Genomic DNA, 18,312 nt, shown 5'->3' on the forward strand with positions numbered 1-18,312 from the left:
CTGACTAACTTCTAAGCTTGAAGGGAAATTTTGTGCTGAACTGATGTGACAGTAAAGCGGTGAACCCTTATCTTAAATAAGCAGAAGAAAATTAATCTGAAAGTAGTTGACTTGAACTAAGGGCAATTTTAATTGGGTGGTTCATTTGTAAGTCGTTCTCTTTATAGTTGAGCAAAGAACTGCATTAAATGGAATGAGAAATTTTTAGGGGACCTGAGAAGTGTTGATATTTTATTGAATAGCTTTGAAATGAACATTTCTTCAATCTACTGAAAGAGGCAGCATTTTCCTCCCCCACCAAATTCTCTAGTAGGTTTATTTTTTCTTTCTCCAGCAAGGGTAATCTTTCCATCTTCTGTTCCAAGAGTGAACAAGGATGATCAGAGCTCGGAGTGCCTTATAAGCTGGTTTTGTAACACACTCTGTCCCAATACAGCTCAGTCTTTTTCTCCCTCTTCTCCTTCCCTCTTGCCCACCAGCCAGGGAGGACAAACCTCCCGGAGCTCTGAACTGAGGAGCCTGTCCACCCTGGGTGTGTGCCCCAGTCCTGCTATGTGTGCTGTGTCACTTCAGGCATATCTGACTCTTTGTGACCCTCTGGACTGTAGCCCACCAGGCTCCTCTGTCCATGGGATTCTCCAGGCAAGAATACTGGAGTGAGTTGTCATGGCCCCCTCCAGGGGATCTTCCCTATGCAGGCATCAAACATTTGATTAAAAATTCTCTGAGACTCTACCTGTGAAATAGAGATAAGAAATATATACATTGTAAGATTTTTTGTTAAGTGAAAGTGAAGTCGCTCAGTCATGTCCGACTCTTTGCGACCCCATGGTCTATAACCTACCAGGTTCCTCCATCCATGGGATTTTTCCAGGCAAGCATACTGGAGTGGGTTTCCATTTCCTTCTTCAGTCGATCTTCCCAACCAAGGGATTGAACCTGGGTCTCCCACATTGTAAGCAGATGTTTTATTGTTTGAGCCACCAGAGAAGGTTTTTTGTTAGGATGAAATTAAATAATGCCTAGTAGTTTGTGGGGCTTGACTCTCTTCCCTTCTGTTCAATTCTACTGCTGACTTCAATTTTTCTTTTCTTTCTTGCTGTTTGGTTTCTCGGGAGTGCTCAGAGGCATCTGGAGGAAAAGTTTTATCCCCAGTGGTGGTATAAACTGTTGAAGAAGTTTTATGGTGTGAGATCCAGAAAGCCATCTATAATCATTCATACCTTGTAATATAAAGTTTGAAGCATACTTAAGTTTTACTCCATCATTGTGATCTTTCTTTAAAAATTCTATCAGATAGCAAGTTATAATTAATTGTTGGGTATCTAGTATGTGCTGAGTGTTGCTCAGAGTCTAGTTAAAGTATGGTCTTTACTAGAGTCATCTACCCAGAGAAGCAAAATGAGCTTTAAAAAAAAAAAAAGAGAGAGAGAGAGGGTGGGATGAATTGAGAAAGTAGCACTGACATTCATACACTACCATGTGTAAAATATATAGCTAGTGTAAGCTTATATGTAACACAGGGAGCCCAACCTGGTGCTCTGTGATGACCTTGAGGAGTGGGGTGGGGGTGAGGGAGGCCGGGGAGGGAGGGGATATATACGTAGTTATGACTGATTCACGTTGTTGTAGAGCAGAAACCAACACAACATTATAAAGTAATTATCGTCCAGTTAAAAAAATCAAAATAAAAAAGGAAAAGACAAAGCAACAGAGAGAAATAAAAGAAAAAATAAGTTGGTAAAGTGCTAATGCACTCCTCTGGACATTGTGAGCTCTAGAAATGAAGGATGAGTAGAACCGGACTAGACAAAGGTGGCTGGTGGTGCATGTGGGACCTGATGTCTTTGAAGGAAGAAAAGTTCCAGGCAGTGAAAGCAACCAGAGGGGAAGTAGGAAAGAGTACTCCTTAGCCCATGTGGTCAAGTTTCCACTCGCAGCTTAGAAACAGTTAGATTCATCAGTGCTAACAAGGCGCAGGGCCTAGGTCCACATGCCCCTCCACATGTGTTTAGTATAATTGATCTTCTGTTTGGACACAACACTTTATCTCCACAGGTACTAGTGGCCAGGTCTCCAGAGATGTATATTTAGATCTAGGCTCCTAACGCTTGTGTATTTGCTTATCCCCTGAATGTGCTCCAGGCCACACTCTCCATCTGGGCCTGAATGTTTTAGGTAAAAATAAAAATAATAACATCAGCAATGAGCTCAGGTTTACAATGCGAAGCAAACTTTAAAAAAATAAATTTCTGTCCTTCTCTCTGTAGAACATCTTATTGTTGACAATCCCGTCTCATAAATTCTGATTTGGTGAATGAAAAAGAAAAATGATTGTATTCATCATTGCCCCATAGTATTTGGCTCTGGCACTTTATTCCAGAGACCAAAAAGTAAAGACATGCATTTGAAAGAGAAGGGATGAATGGTATTTCCTGAAAGGAAGCCATTTTCCTTCTGAGACAATGAGAAGACAGAATGAAGTGTGACTCTGTAAAAATCTCCGGCTATTTATTTTGGTTTCTGAGCAGATTTAAATAATATGCAATGTTATATTTATTTCATGACGATATGTTTAAAAAATAAGAATAGGATTTTGCAGCACATATCATGCCCATAAACATGCACACATGAGCTAGATTGTACATCGGTACTTTTTAAATTTGCTCCCGACAAGTACTTTCATTTAAAATCTGCCCCCATACCGCACTCAGTGTCCTGGAAGTTTTGCTTCTAGTTATTGCTTTTCTGTTAGTTGCTTTGTTTGGGTTTCATTGATTAAATTTGTTGTAAAGGAGTTTCATTTTCACTATTTAAGCTATTAGTGAATTTCCCTTCTCTTTAGAAGAGTAGACATCAAACATTATGGGAAATTTATGCATTATTAGCAACCTCTTGGATTTATTTGCTGTCTCTCAGATGTTCTAGCTGTTTAAGATGCAGGAAAAAATGTTTATTTTTACTTATTATTAAATCTGTGTGAAGATCAAGAAGCAACAGTTAGAACTGGACATGAAACAACAGATTGGTTCCAAATCAGGAAAGGAGTACATCAAGGCTGTGTATTGTCACCCTGCTTATTTAACTTATATGCAGAGTGCATCATGAGAAACGCTGGGCTGGATGAAGCACAAGCTGGAATCAAGATTGCGAGGAGAAATATCAATAACCTCAGACATGCAGATGACACCACCCTTATGGCAGAAAGTAAAGAAGAACTAAAGAGACTCTTGTGAAAGTGAAAGAGGAGAATGAAAAAGTTGACTTAAAACTCAACATTCAGAAAACTCACATCATGGCTTCTGGTTCCATCATTTCATGGCAAATAGATGGGGAAACAATGGAAACAATGACAGACTTTATTTTGGGGATCTCCAAAATCACTGCAGATGGTGACTACAGCCATGAAATTAAAAGACGCTTGCTCCTTGGAAGGAAATTTATCACCAACATGGAAAGCTTATTAAAAAGTAAAGATATTACTTTGCCAACAAATGTCCATCTAGTCAAAACTATGGTTTTTCCAGTAGTCATGTATGGATGTGAGAGTTGGACTATAAAGAAAGCTGAGTACCGAAGAACTGATGCTTTTTGAACTGTGGTATTGAAGAACACTCTTGAGAGTCCCTTGGACAGCAAGGACAGCAGGCCATCCCAAAGGAAATCAGTCCTGATATTCATTGGAAGGACTGATGCTTAAGCTGAGACTTCAATACCTTGGCCACCTGATGTGAAGAACTGACTCATTGGAAAAGACCCTGATGCTAGGAAAGATTGAAGGTGGGGAGAGAAGGGGACGACAGAGGATGAGATAGTTGGATGGCATCACCAACTCAATGGACATGAGTTTGAGTAAACTCTGCCAGTTGGTGATGGACAGGGAGGCCTGGCGTACTGCATTCCATGGAGTCGCAAAGAGTTGGACACGACTGAGAGACTGAACTGATAAATAAAAATCACTCAGCATGACTTTTAAATAGTAGCTAAGACTAGTTTTTATACCTTCAAAGCTATAGATTTCAATTATTCCCATTATTCATATGTACAAAGAGGTGAATTTTTGAAAGTGAGATGGTGTAATTAAAAGTAGATGCTGGGAGGGTTTGGGGGCAGGAGGAGAACGGGATGACAGAGGATGAGATGGCTGGATGGCATCACCAACTCGATGGACATGAGTTTAAGTGAACTCCAGGAGTTGGTGATAGACAGGGAGGCCTGGCGTTCTGCGATTCATGGGGTCTCAAAGAGCCGGACTCGACTGAGCGACTGAACTGAACTGAACTGAAGGTAAAAATGCTTCATATTCTTCTGGTTTGAATACTGAGGACTTGATAATAGTATTTAAATCAGTAAAGAAAATGAGGGTATGTTATAGTAGAATTCAGAGAGTCCTCAGGTAGCCTCTTGGAGGAAAGGAATATTCGTAGTGCATAAAAATTCCTTCTAATCTACATGTAATATCATACAGTTACTTTGGGAACTATGGAATGAATGAAAAGAAGGGAGGTAGAAGGAAGAAGCGAGGGAAGGAGAAAGGAAGGAAAGGAAATATGGATCATAGTCTTTGCTTTGTTACTTCTTAGTTTTTTAAACTTCTTACCTTGATGCCATTTTCCACATCTGTAAAATTAGGACTGAAAAGTGACATGAACAGAGCAACCAGCAGACTACAGTCCATAGGTTCGCAAAGAGTGGACATGACTGAAACGATTTAGCATGCATACAAGGGTACATTAGCTCCACATTCTATGATTGAGTCACTCATCTAAATAAATAATAGTAATATTTTTGCATGTGGTTCTTCAAAGCTCTAGTGGTCTCAAAAGCCGGTTGCTTATGAGAGGCTTTGCTGTGTGGGGCTTCCCTTGGTAGCTCAGATGGTAAAGAATCTGCCTGCAATGCAGGAGACCTGGGTTTGATCCCTGAGTTGGAAAGATCCCTTGGAGAAGGGAATGGCAACCCACTCCATTATTCTTGCCTGGAGATTTCCATGGATAGACCATGGGTTGCAAAGAATTGGACATGACTGAGTGATTAACAATTTCACTTTCTTGTGGTGTGGAAGGAATAAGGACAGAGACCTGCCTCAGAGTCAGACATCCCTTACACAGATTTCTCCTGGACCTGAACTTCTTCAGCAATATAGCAGAGATGTGCTGGCCTCACTGGCTTGAGGTGAGGACTGACAGCAAAACATTTAGCTTGGTGTCATGCATTTGGCTCATGGTCAGGATTTCAGGTGTATGGCACATTCTTGATACACAGGAAATCTTCATTAGAACTTTTAGGCATCTATCAAGGAAGGATTAATTATTAATTCATTGGCCAGAGCATAGAGTAATTAGATTTTGAATTTTGAAAGAGTCTTGCAATCTTTCAGTCCAACTCTCTCATCATACAAATTAAGGAGCAGAAATTCTAAGTTTCGGTGACTTGCTAGGGCCATTCAGCGGTCTTGTTGCAAAGCCAGGAGTAGAATTCTGGCCTCCTAACTCCCAGTCCAGGGTATATTTCTTGAAATAACACAAGCCTAGAGATGCCAGAGGACTGAGTGTCATAATATAGGTTTCTCTGCTTTGATATCCTGACACCTTTCCACTCCTATTTCTTGGGGGTTTTTCTTTAGAACACTGAGGTGGTACCTGAGGTCTACTTGGAGAGAATAAAAGTAGCTCTTCACATAGTGATTCTGGGCATTTCCTCAGGGGCCACAGTGAAAACTCTTGACCCTGAGAAGGAGCATGAGGTCTGCAGTAGAATTAGGCCCCTGGTAACATGACCTCACATCGGTAGAGTTCACCGTATGCCCTGAGGGGGTGCTGCTCTACTCACTGCCTACATGTATGGAGTGTAGTTTGCTAATACCTGCCTAAGAGTATTCATGTAACACTGATTCGGACTCTGCCTTTTCTGTTACTAATATGTAGTGTTTATTTGCAGCATAGCCAGTTTGACAGCTACAGTCCTTTGCAAATACTCTCATTAGTGATAGTTTGTTCCCGTTTATCTTTCTTCTCTTGTTGTTTAGTTGCTATGTCATGTCTGACTCTTTTGCGACCCCATGGACTGTAGCCCACCAGGCTCCTCTGTCCATAGGATTTCCCAGGCAAGAATACTGGAGTGGTTACCATTCCCTTCTCCAGGAGATCTTCCCGACCCACGGATTGAACTCATGTCTCCTGCATTGACAGGCAGATTCTTTACCACTGGGAAGCCCTGTCTTTCTTTACCCAGGTGGAGATTTACATACAAGTAGCGCAGGTGCCAGCAAGGAATTATAGCTGGGGAATAAGTTGTCTGAACCAGAAACTCATAAGAGGAAAAAACTCACCTTGGCAGCCCCTAAGCCTACACTCATATCAAATAACTCCAAACTAGGGGTTCAGCTCCAAAGAATCATAGGGTCTAGAGCCATTCACATTATTTACCAATCATGTTAAACCACCATTACACACATTTCTATTGTGATGTCAACAGAATGAACTAAAAAAATAGCATCAGGAAGTATTGAAAGAAGGCCTTGAAGTTTCATTTGTAGCTTTTAAAATACAGATGTGAAAGAGTTCTACAAAAATTGCCTTGATGGTGGTGAAAGAATTATGAACCAACTCACATAAATAGGATTTTCCATGATACCACTTGGGAGAGAGTCTGTTGGAGAGGCCTCCAGACTGGGAGCAAAATACTGGGGTTTGGTTATCTTAGGTGACTTTCTTAAAAAAAACAAAAAACTCAGTTTCTGAGATGGAGCTTCTAATCCATCAAATGAAATAAGAGTTTTTACTTATCTCACAAGTTAGATAACAGTGCATATAAAACACTTTAGAGATGATAAAGATCCAAACAAATATACTCTACATCATAATAATATCAGTCATAGAAGACTTCTTACGTTTCATAGATAGGCACTGGTTACACTACAGTACAGATCAGAAAGCAGTGATTAATATTAGTATTATATTTCATATATTAATATTCATGTTATATTAACATTTCTCCCTACCATAACTCCGTGAAGTTCAGCCCATTTACCAGTTACTGCAGTCACGTTTTTCATCCAAAGCATATTTTCGAGTGTCTGTTCTGTATCAGGTACTATGCTTGGCTGCTGTAATAACTTAGAGGACAAACTGCCTTCATTGTGATTATATTCTAGTAGAGAGCTGAAGGTAGAGGGAAGATGATAAACATAATAAAGAAAAAAATTTGGGCTTCCCTGTGGGTAGCTGGTAAAGAATCCATTTGCAATGCGGGAGACCTGGGTTTGATACCTAGGTTGGGAAGATCCCTGGGAGAAGAGAAAGGCTACCCACTCTAGTATTCTGGCCTGGAGAATTCCATGGACTGAAGGTAGAGGGAAGGTGATAAACTTAATAAAGAAAAAATTATAAAACATACTGAATGGTGATTAGTATTATACATAAAAAAAATACACAGAAATCTCAGTTCAGTTCAGTAGCTCAGTCATGTCCAACTCTCTGCGACCCCATGGACTGCAGCATGACAGGCTTTCCTATCCATCACCAACTCCTGGAGCTTGCTCAAATTCATGTCCATCAAGTAGGTGATGCCATCCAACCATCTCATCCTCTGTCTTCCCCTTCTCCTCCTGCCTTCAATCTTTCTCAGTATCAGGGTCTTTTCAAATGAGTCGGTTCTTAACATCAAGTGGCCAAAGTATTGGAGTTTCAGCTTCAGCATCAGTCCTTCCAATGAATATTCTGATTTCCTTTAGGATTGACTGATTTTATCTTCTTGCAGTCCAAGGGACTCTCAAGAGTCTTCTCCAACACCACAGTACAAAAGCATCAATTCTTTGGTGCTCAGCTTTCTTTATAGTCCAACTCTCACATCCATACATGACTACAGGAAAATCCATAGCTTTGACTAGATGGATCGTTGTTGGCAAAGTAATGTCTCTGCTTTTTAATATGCTGTCTAGGTTGGTCATAGCTTTTCTTCCAAGAAGCAAGCATCTTAATTTCATGCTGCAGTCACCATCTGCAGTGATTTGGAACCCCCAAAAATAAAGTCTGTCACTGTTTCCGTTGTTTCCCCATCTATTTGCATGAGGTGACAGGACTGAATGCCATGACCTTTGTTTTTTGAATGTTGAATTTTAAGCTGGCTTTTTCACTCGCCTCTTTCACCTTCATCAAGTGGTTCTTTAGTTCTTCTTCAATTTCTGCCAAAAGGGTGGTGTCATCTGCATATCTGAGATTATTGATATTTCTCCCAGCAATCTTAATTCTAGCTTATGCTTCATCCAGCCCAGCATTTCGCATGATGGACTTTGTATATAAGTTAAATAAGCAGGGTGACTATATATATAGTCTTGATGTACTCCTTTCCCGATTTTGAACCAGTCTGTTGTTCCATGTCTAGTTCTAACTATTGATTCTTGACCTGCATACAGGTTTCTCAGGGGGCCGGTAAGGTGGTCTGGTATTCCCTTCTCTTGAGGAATTTTCCACAGCTTGTTGTGATCTACACAGTCAAAGGCCTTGGCATAGTCAATAAAGCAGAAATAGATGTTTTTCTGGAACTTTCTTGCTTTTTCGATGGTCCAACAGATGTTGGCAATTTGATCTCTGATTCCTCTGCCTTTTCTAAATTCATCTGGAACATCTAAAAGTTCACAGTTCACATACTGTTGAACCCTGGCTTGGAGAATTTTGAGCATTACTTTGCTAGCGTCTGAGATGAGTACAGTTGTGTAGTAGTTTGAACATTCTTTGGTATTGCCTTTCTTTGGGATTGAAATGAAAACTATAGAATTGAGAGATCAGAAAGAAGAGCTCTTGTACAGTGTGATGATAGCAGAGCCAAGAAGAAAACCAACTCTTCTTTCTTGGGAACAACTAAGGTAATGAAAGTCTAGACTCTGATTACTCTCAACTTGTTTTCCTCTCTATAAAAACTTTCTCTCTTCCTTGCTATGGGGGGACTTGCAGGTGACTCACCATGGTTGCAGACTCTAAATTGCAATTCTCAACTGATCTTGATTGTCACTCTACCTTTCTCACCAACTCTAGAGTTTGAAGGCACGTCTTTCTCCTGAATCAGAGCTCATGCCACCTTTGCATTTGAAGCTCTCCAGACATTTTTTGGGTATCTATTTAAATGTTTTATCTTTCTGGTTCAGGTTTTGTTCTGTATTCGAGTACTTGTTTAGTATTTCTCGAGATCAGACTGTTTGGACCCAAGTTAGTGGCTGAAAATGCCTTTGACCCAGATCCATCAGGAAGGGTCTGCTTCTTTGAATCTGTGCTGGTTATTCAGCCTTTGTCACACTCCTTGGAAAGACTGTCCTCTGGAGTATGATTGAAAAAATTTGGCCTGCCCCACTGGGACCAATCTGTCTTATAAGCACTAGCTAGGATTAGCTTACAAGCCATTTGAATTAAGCCATTCATTTTGTAAGCTGTTTAAGCTATTTGAAAGTGGTCCTTTAGTCCAGGAGAAAAACAAATCTGAGAAATGAGATCCAAGTTATCTAAATATTTTGAGGGCATCTCTGCCACAGAGACTTTAGTCAATTTTATGTCTAAAAACTGTAGTTCTCCCTCGTGTGCATTTCTAATTAAATGGACCAATGTGACTAAAGGTAATTTAGAATACCAAGGGCCACTACTGGGAACTTTTGAAATCCTCAAACATAATTTCCTTAAAACCAAATTGGACTACATCATTTAAAAATTTCCAGAATTGCATGGAATGCTTACTTCAGTGGGTATTTTGAGGCTTTCCAATGTTCAGTTCAGTTCAGTTCAGTTCAATTGCTCAGTCGTGTCCGACTCTTTGCAACCCCATGAATTGCAGCACACCAGGCCTCCCTGTCCATCACCAACTTGCGGAGTTTACTCAAACTCATGCCGATCGAGTCGGTGATGCCATCCAGCCATCTTATCCTCTGTCGTCCCCTTCTCCTCCTGCCCCCAACCACTCCCAGCATCAGGGTCTTTTCCAGTGAGTCAACTTTTCGCATGAAGTGGCCAAAGTATTGGAGTTTCAGCTTCCTCATCAGTCCTTCCAATGTACACCCAGGACTGATCTCCTTTAGGATGGACTGGTTGGATCTCCTTGCAGTTCAAGGGACTCTCAAGAGTCTTCACCAACACCACAGTTCAAAAGCATCAATTTTTCAGCGCTCAGCTTTCTTCACAGTCCAACTCTCACATCCATACATGACCACTGGAAAAACCATAGCCTTGACCAGACGGACCTTTGTTGGCAAAGTAATGTCTCTGCTTTTTAAAATGCTATCTAGCCACCTGTGAAGACATACAGATGGCTAACAAACACATGAAAAGATGCTCAACATCACTCATTATCAGAGAAATGCAAATCAAAACCACAATGAGGTACCATTACACACCAGTCAGGATGGCTGCTATCCAAAAGTCTACAAGCAATAAATGCTGGAGAAAGTGTGGAGAAAAGGGAACCCTCTTACACTGTTGGTGGGAATGCAAACTAGTACAGCCACTATGGAGAAGAGTGTGGAGATTTCTTAAAAAACTGGAAATAGAACTGCCATATGACCCAGCAATCCCACTTCTGGGCATACACACTGAGGAAACCAGATCTGAAAGAGACACATGCACCCCAATGTTCATCGCAGCACTGTTTATAATAGCCAGGACATGGAATGCCTAGATGCCCATCAGCAGACGAATGGATAAGGAAGCTGTGGTACATATACACCATGGAATAGTACTCAGCCATTAAAAAGAATTCATTTGAATCCGTTCTAATGAGATGGATGAAACTGGAGCCCATTATATAGAGTGAAGTAAGCCAGAAAGATAAAAACACTACAGCATACTAACACATATATATGGAATTTAGAAAGATGGTAACAATAACCCCATATGCAAAACAGAAAAAGAGACACAGATGTACAGAGCAGAATTTTGGACTCTGTGGGAGAAGACGAACGTGGGATGTTTCGAGAGAACAGCATCGGAACATGTATATTATCTAGGGTGAAACAGATCACCAGCCCAGGTTGGATGCATGAGACAAGTGCTCAGGGCTGGTGCACTGGGAAGACCGAGAGGGATCGGGTAGAGAGGGAGGTGGGAGGGGGGATTGGGATGGGGAATACGTGTAAATCCATGGCTGATTCATGTCAATGTATGACAAAACCCACTACAATATTGTAAAGTAATTAGCCTCCAACTAATAAAAATAAATGGAAAAAAAAATGCTATCTAGGTTGGTCATCACTTTCCTTCCAAGGAGTAAGCATCTTTTAATTTCATGACTGCAATCACCATCTGCAGTGATTTTGGAGCCCCCCAAAATAAAGTCTGACACTGTTTCTACTGTCTTCCCATCTATTTCCCGTGAGGTGATGGGACCAGATGTCATGATCTTAGTTTTTTTAATATTAAGCTTTAAGCCAACGTTACCGGGAGTCAAAAATTGCCTATGTGCAAAATACATTTTTAAGATTAACTGAGGCAAATGAACAATTTTAAAAAAATGAAATGGTTCCCAAAGCCTCAGATTTCTCTTGACTTCTTTATCTCAGGCTTTGCCTCTGGACTTATCTTCCCCTTTCCTTTCTATGCCACCTACTCCTCCTCTACACCCTCAATTCCCCTATACTGATTACCTCACCAGATTTTCCATTTTCTGTGAACTCTTTCCTCTCCCTTTTCTTCTGAACTTGGCAGAACTTCTCCCTTTAAGCCTTCTGAGGATCCAGAGGCTAAACCCTTAATTTCTTAAACTCGCAGGACTAAAGCTGAACTTTGAGTCACAGTCAAATATTTTCCCAAAGTAACTGAAGATCCCCAAAGATTTGCTGATAAACTTAATATAGTCAATCAAACCTGTCACCTGACTTGTCTGACTTATATCAGCTTGTCTACATGCTTGTCAACAAAGGCCAGGCACAGCATTGGATGAAAACCTCCAATTGGAAAAATCCTGAAAAGTCTCTATAATTATAACTGGGAGACTAGCTTGCTAACTTATTATACCATCAGGCATCAGTAGTTGATAGGTGACTTTATTGAGCAATTTTGGAGTTTTCAGTAGTCTGTTGATTAGAACAAAATACAAGTTTGCACACAGAAATATGTTGAACCTGTTCATGATTTTTATAATTGACTTCAGATTGTTTCTAAGGAAAATTCTGGCCTTCCTTCAGATGTTGATTTCAACTGATAGCTTTTAATTCTATATTTATTCATGGACTGACCTGGGACTTTTCCCTTCTAGTAAAAAGGGCCAGGATAAAACGGGAAACAGTGACCACTCCAGATTTAGTCAACTTGGCAAAACAGCTTTCTGTTCCTCTAGATGTGTGTGTGTTGGTCTCTCAATCATGTCCAACTCTTTGCGACCTCATGGACTACAGCCCAACAGGCTCCTCTGTCCATCGGGATTCTCCAGGCAAGAATACTGGGGCAGGTCACCATGCCCTCCACCAGGGGATCTTCCCAACCCAGGAATCCAACCAGGGTCTTCTGCATTGCAGGCAGATTCTTTACCATCTGAGCCACCAGGGAAGCCCTTGTTCCTCTCGAAGAGTCACCTCCAAAGAAGACCACTGAAGTTCTTCATCTTCACCTCTAATCAGTGAAGGCTCTGCTGGTAAAGAATCTGCCTGCAATGTGGGAGACCTGGGTTCGATTCCTGGGTTGGGAAGATCCCCTGGAGAAGGGAAAGGCTACCCACTCCAGGGTTCTGGCCTGGAGAATTCCATGGACTGTATAGTCCACAGGGTTGCAAAGAGTCAGACACAACTGAGTGACTTTCACTTCAAACAAAATCAAAACCCTCTTGCAAAGGCCCAGAACACTGGAAAAGAGATTTTTGCAAAGTACTCTGTGTGCCTTTCCTATGTCTTCCCAATTTTCTTTGAAAGGACTTTAAGGAACTATAGGATTCTTTCCAGTCCTTCCTCTTAATTGACCTAGTGAAGCATTTCTTCAGTTCTGAGGTGAATCACCTCCAGTTCTAATTAACACTGGAGCTACATCCTAAGTGCTCAATCACAGTTCTGTAAAGCAGCTCTTCCACAGAGTACTAAAATATTTCAAATACTGGGAAATCTCTTATCAACCTTAAGAAGTTTGTCTCTGAACTTATATCCTTTTATTTAGTCTCTTTAAAAGATATCTACTCTTTTTTCCTTAGCTCCTCCACCCCTTTCCATTCACTAGGCTGCTACTTCTTAAGTATTATGCTGGAATTTCTTTCTCCCAGAAGGGAGAAATAATTCTAGAAATTGACAGTAGTCATCAAAGCAATCCATCAGGTGAATTACATGGCCCTCTAATGTCTTTATTTATTCCTTCTCTAACTGTACTAGAGCAGATTCTGGAAACACAGATCATTTGTCCCTACTGAATCAGCTACCACCTTCCTTACAGACAAAATCTCCAACTGAAGTTGACAAAATTCACAGCACACTGCCCATCAAAATTCAAATAAACCCTCAAAACTTCTTTCCAGAATTAATCAATACCCTGTCGGAAAGAAGTCCTTCAAGGCATAAAGCCCATAACAGAAGATTACAAATTTCATTATCCCTTGTGCTAACTTTTTAACACTCCATAGAGGTTTCTCCATGACTTCTAAACAAAAAACATTACTATTCCTCAACACCTTGTTTTTACTAGGCCTTATATGTTAAGAACATTCATTGCCAGCAGAAGTAAATTCTTTATTATAGTTCATTTCACAGCACATTCTTTTTCTTATTTATTTTTAATTGCAGGATAATTATAGTAATTATGTTGGTTTCTTCCACATATCATTATGAATAAGACATTGGTATACACATGTCCCCTTTATCTTGAACCTCTCTCCCACCTCCCACTCCATCCCACCCCTCTAGGTTGTCACAGAGCCCTGGTTTGAGTTCCCTGAATCATGCAGCAAATTTCCATTGGCTACCTATTTTATATATGCTAGCGTATATGTTTCCATGCTAATTTCTCCATTCATTCCACCCTCTCCTCCCCCTTCTATCTCCATTGCTGCCCTGCAAATAAGTTCAACATCACCATTTTTCTAGATTCCATATATATGCATTAACATACAATATTTATTTTTCTCTATCTGGCTTACTTCACTCCGTATAATACGCTCTAGGATCATCCACCTCATTAGCACTGACTCAAATGTGTTCCTTTCTATGGCTGAGTAATATTCTATGTATGTATGTACCTCATTGTATGTACCACCGCTTCTTTATCCATTCATCTGTTGATGGACATCTAGGCTGTTTCCATGTCCTCACTACTGTCAGTAGTGCTGCAGTGAACACTGGGGCGTATGTGTCTTTTTCAATCATAGTTTTCTCAGGGTATATTCCTAGTAGGGGGAAGATTGGGTCATATGCTAGTGTTATTCCTAGTTTTTTAAGTACTCCCCATACTGTCTTCCATAATGGCTGTATCAATTTACATTCACACCAGCAAGAATGTTCCCTTTTCTCCACACCCTTTCCAGTATATATTGTTTTTAGATATTTTGATGAAGGCTATTTTGACCAGTGTGAGGTGATATTTCACTGTAAGTTTGATTTGCATTTCTCTGATGATGAGCAATATCAAGCATATTTTCATATGTTTATTAGCCATCTGTATGTCTTCTTTGGAGAAATGTCTGTTTAGGTCTTCTGCCCACTTTTTGCTTGGGTTGTTTGTTTTTCTGATATTGAGTTGCATGAACTGCTTATATATTTTGGAAATTAATCCTTTGTCAGCTGTTTCATTTGCTGTTATTTTCTCCCATTCTGAGGGCTGTCTTTTCACTTTGTTTATAGTTTCCTTTTCTGTGCAAAAGCTTTTAAATTTAATTAGGTCCCATTTTTTTATTTTTTTTTTGTTTTTATTTCCATTATTCTAGGAGGTGGGTCATAGGAGATCTTGCTGTGATTTATGTTATAGAGTTTTCTGCTTATGTTTTCCTTTAAGAGTTTCATAGTTTCTGGTCTTACATTTAGGTCGTTAATCTATTTTCAGTTTATCTTTGTGTATGGTGTTAGGAAATGTTCTAATTTCATTCTTTTATACCCAGCTATCCAGTTTTCCCAGTGCCACTTATTGAAAAGGCTGTCTTTTCCCCATTGTATATTCTTCCCTCCTTTGTTAAAGTTAAGGTGCCCATATGTGGGTGGATTTATCTCTGAGCTTTCTATCTTGTTCCATTGGTCATATTTCTGTTTTTGTGCCAGTACCACACTGTCTTGATGACTGTAACTTTGTAGGATAGTCTGAGAAGACCCCCTCCTCCTAACTGCTTATAATGATCTAAAGGAAATTCCACTGGGTACCCTTACTTCTCATGGTTCACTGATGGTTCTTATTTAAAAGATAACAATGGAAAATATGTGCTGGATATGCTATTATAATTACTTTTGAGGTTATTGAGGCAGCACCCTTACCTATGATTACTTTGGCCCAATAGGTTCTTATATAGGCTGGTTCTTAAGCCAAGGACAAAACACAAAATTTATACTCATAGTAGATATGCTTTTGGAGTAAGTCTTAATTTTGGAAAGTTATGGAAGCAATGTGGCTTCCTTACTTCCAGAAGAAATAAAATTAGAAGTGGCTTATATGTTCAGAAATATTGAATAGAAGAATTTGCCCCCTGCCTTAGCTATTATTAAGCCAATACATTCTAAACTTGACTCTCTAGAACCTAAGAGAAATCACTCTGATGATATTCCTTCAATGTCCTTAAGGTCAAACCTCTGTCATGGTTCAAAGGGACATTTCCCCAAACAATAGTTTAGAAAAACTGGCTAGAGAGACCCAGGAATTGGCCTCAGAAAAGGAAAAATCAGACTATAAATTCAGCAATTGTTGGTTTGATAAAGAGAAAGATTTGCTTTGGACCAAATGAGGCCCTAAAATGTTCACTCTTCATCACTGTATGTGCATTAAACCATTCGTTTACTGATAAAATGATAGCTGTCATGAATCAATATTGAAGAGCAAATATTAACAAGGCACAAAAAGTGCCTACTTCACTTGTCCCTCTCATCCAAAGCACAGCCTAGAAAAGTCTGTTTCACCTGCTCTCAGACATTTTTAACTGTCTAATGGGCAGTTCAAGCAAATGAATTTCATCAACTTCTTCCATCTAATGGATATACATATGTTTTAGTCATGGTTTGTATGTTTTCAACACTGGACTGAAACCTTCCCTTGTAGAGCAGTTACTGCTGCTGTGGCTAAAGTCCTTTTGGAAAATGGAAAAGATTATCCTTACTTGGAAGAACTCCTCTTGAACTCAATAGTGATCCCATTCTAATGGTGAGATGCTTCCACAACGATGCTGTTTGATCTATTTTACAACAGTTACACTCTGCTTACTACTCTCAATCCTATGGTTTAGATGAATATTCTAACAATATTCAGACTCAGTTGGCAAGCTCTCCTACCATCTTGGCCAAAAGCATTGTTGTTGGTTATTCTAAATCAGATTTATCCTTTTTTGAAACTCAAAAGCTCTTACTCTTTGATGTAGTGACAGGCCATTCAATGTGCTTGGCTCCTTCTTTTTTTACCCACAACTGATAAAATAATACTACAATGTTGCAAAGCCTTACTTGCTTTTTATTTAAAAAATAACCATGACTTTGTATAGCAATCTTGGTTGCACTCCCAGGAGATCGAGACCCTAAGCGTCACACTTCGCAACCTGGAGATTTTGTCTATTAGAAAAGATGCTTCTGAAAGAACTCTTTCAACTTTGTTGGACAAGCTCCTGTTGGGTACTACTAACCAATTCTTCTGTCACTAACTCCAAGGAAGAGACTCCTGTATTCAAGTAAAACACCTAAAGAAAATGTCAAACCCTGACTAGAACTAGACATCATCTGCTGACCTGAAAGTGAAGATAGCCCAGAACGGAAGCAGAGAACATCTAATGAGACAGCCCTCCCAAGATAACACAGACCATGCCTATCGGAAGCTTTTGCCAAACTTTTGACAATGACATAATGTTTTAAGTGATCTCTCACGTCTATGGTCTTGATCACATATGCACTTTAAACAAAAGCTCCTGAGAGTCCTCTCTCCTTTCTGTCACTATATGAATATGACCTTGTTGTTCAGTCGCCTAGTCATGTCTGCCTCTGTAGTGTCCTAATCTGTGCACTTTTCCTCCAAAGTAAGACAATATACCAGGAAAATGTCATTCCTGACATTGACAGAAAAAAGTAGATGAACCTATAAAAACTGACTCTTGATCAGTGATGACTTCAGAGAACGATTTTGATCAAAAGGGGAAAATGTAAAATAGTAATAATAACAAAGAAAAACAAAACAAAGCAAAAAATCCCTAGAAGTCTCAATTAGATAGAGGTGCAAAACCAGAAGCGGAAATTCACACACTGTACCAATAGCAGAGCCCAAGAGGAAGAAAAAAAGACTCCTCTGCTTTTCTGGTAACAACTCAGTCAATGAAAAATCACTGACACTTTGTTTACTGTAGTCCTTCCAACTTCCTTTCCTCCTCTATAAAATCCTTCCCTGTCACTTGCCATGAGGGGATTTGTATGTGGCTCTTTGCGGTTGCAGACCCAGAATTGCAATTCTCTGCTGATCTTTAGAAAAAAACCAGCTTTGCTAGAAATGTATCTGGCAGTCTATTTGTTTCATATCAACACATAGAGAAAAGAAAAAATGGAATATGGTAAGGAAAAATCAAAATGTCATGATTAGGGGAAATTTTAAATAGGGTAATCAGAGTTGGCTTTATTGAGAAGATGCAAAGGACTCAAGTTGATGAAGGAATTTGCCATTCCTATAACTGGGGAAGAGCATTCCAGGAGGAATGGTTACTGAAGTTTTACAGTGTGGAATCATGAAAGGTCTTATATGTGGTTTCAACAATGTGGGCTTTTATTCTGAGGGAGATGATGTCTTTGGAAAGGTGTGAACTACAGGAGTGACGTGGTCTGTCTACCTTATGTTTTGACATTATCACTCTGACTGCCCTCTTGAGAATCAGCTTCAGTGAGACAGAAGTGGCAGCAGGTTTAGAAGTTAAGAGGAGCCCAGGAGCAAAATGATGATAGCTCAGCGGAGGTGGATACACTTAAAGTAACACTATGCTATAGCTTAGCTGACATACTGTTATTTTGGTAACAAGTGTATCATCTATTTAGGGTTCACTTACACCTGAGACCAGCAGCTGGGTAAGGCATTGTAGGGTATATCCTGAAAAAAGAGAGACTATAGGACATTTATACTGGCAGTATTGTGGGTATGTCTTTTATTAAGAATAGGAAGAATGTATCTCTAATTTATCATTTTGGACTTGAAACAAAAG

The sequence above is a fragment of the Muntiacus reevesi genome, chromosome 3, assembly GCF_963930625.1.
Source record: "Muntiacus reevesi chromosome 3, mMunRee1.1, whole genome shotgun sequence".
NCBI lineage: Eukaryota > Metazoa > Chordata > Mammalia > Artiodactyla > Cervidae > Muntiacus > Muntiacus reevesi.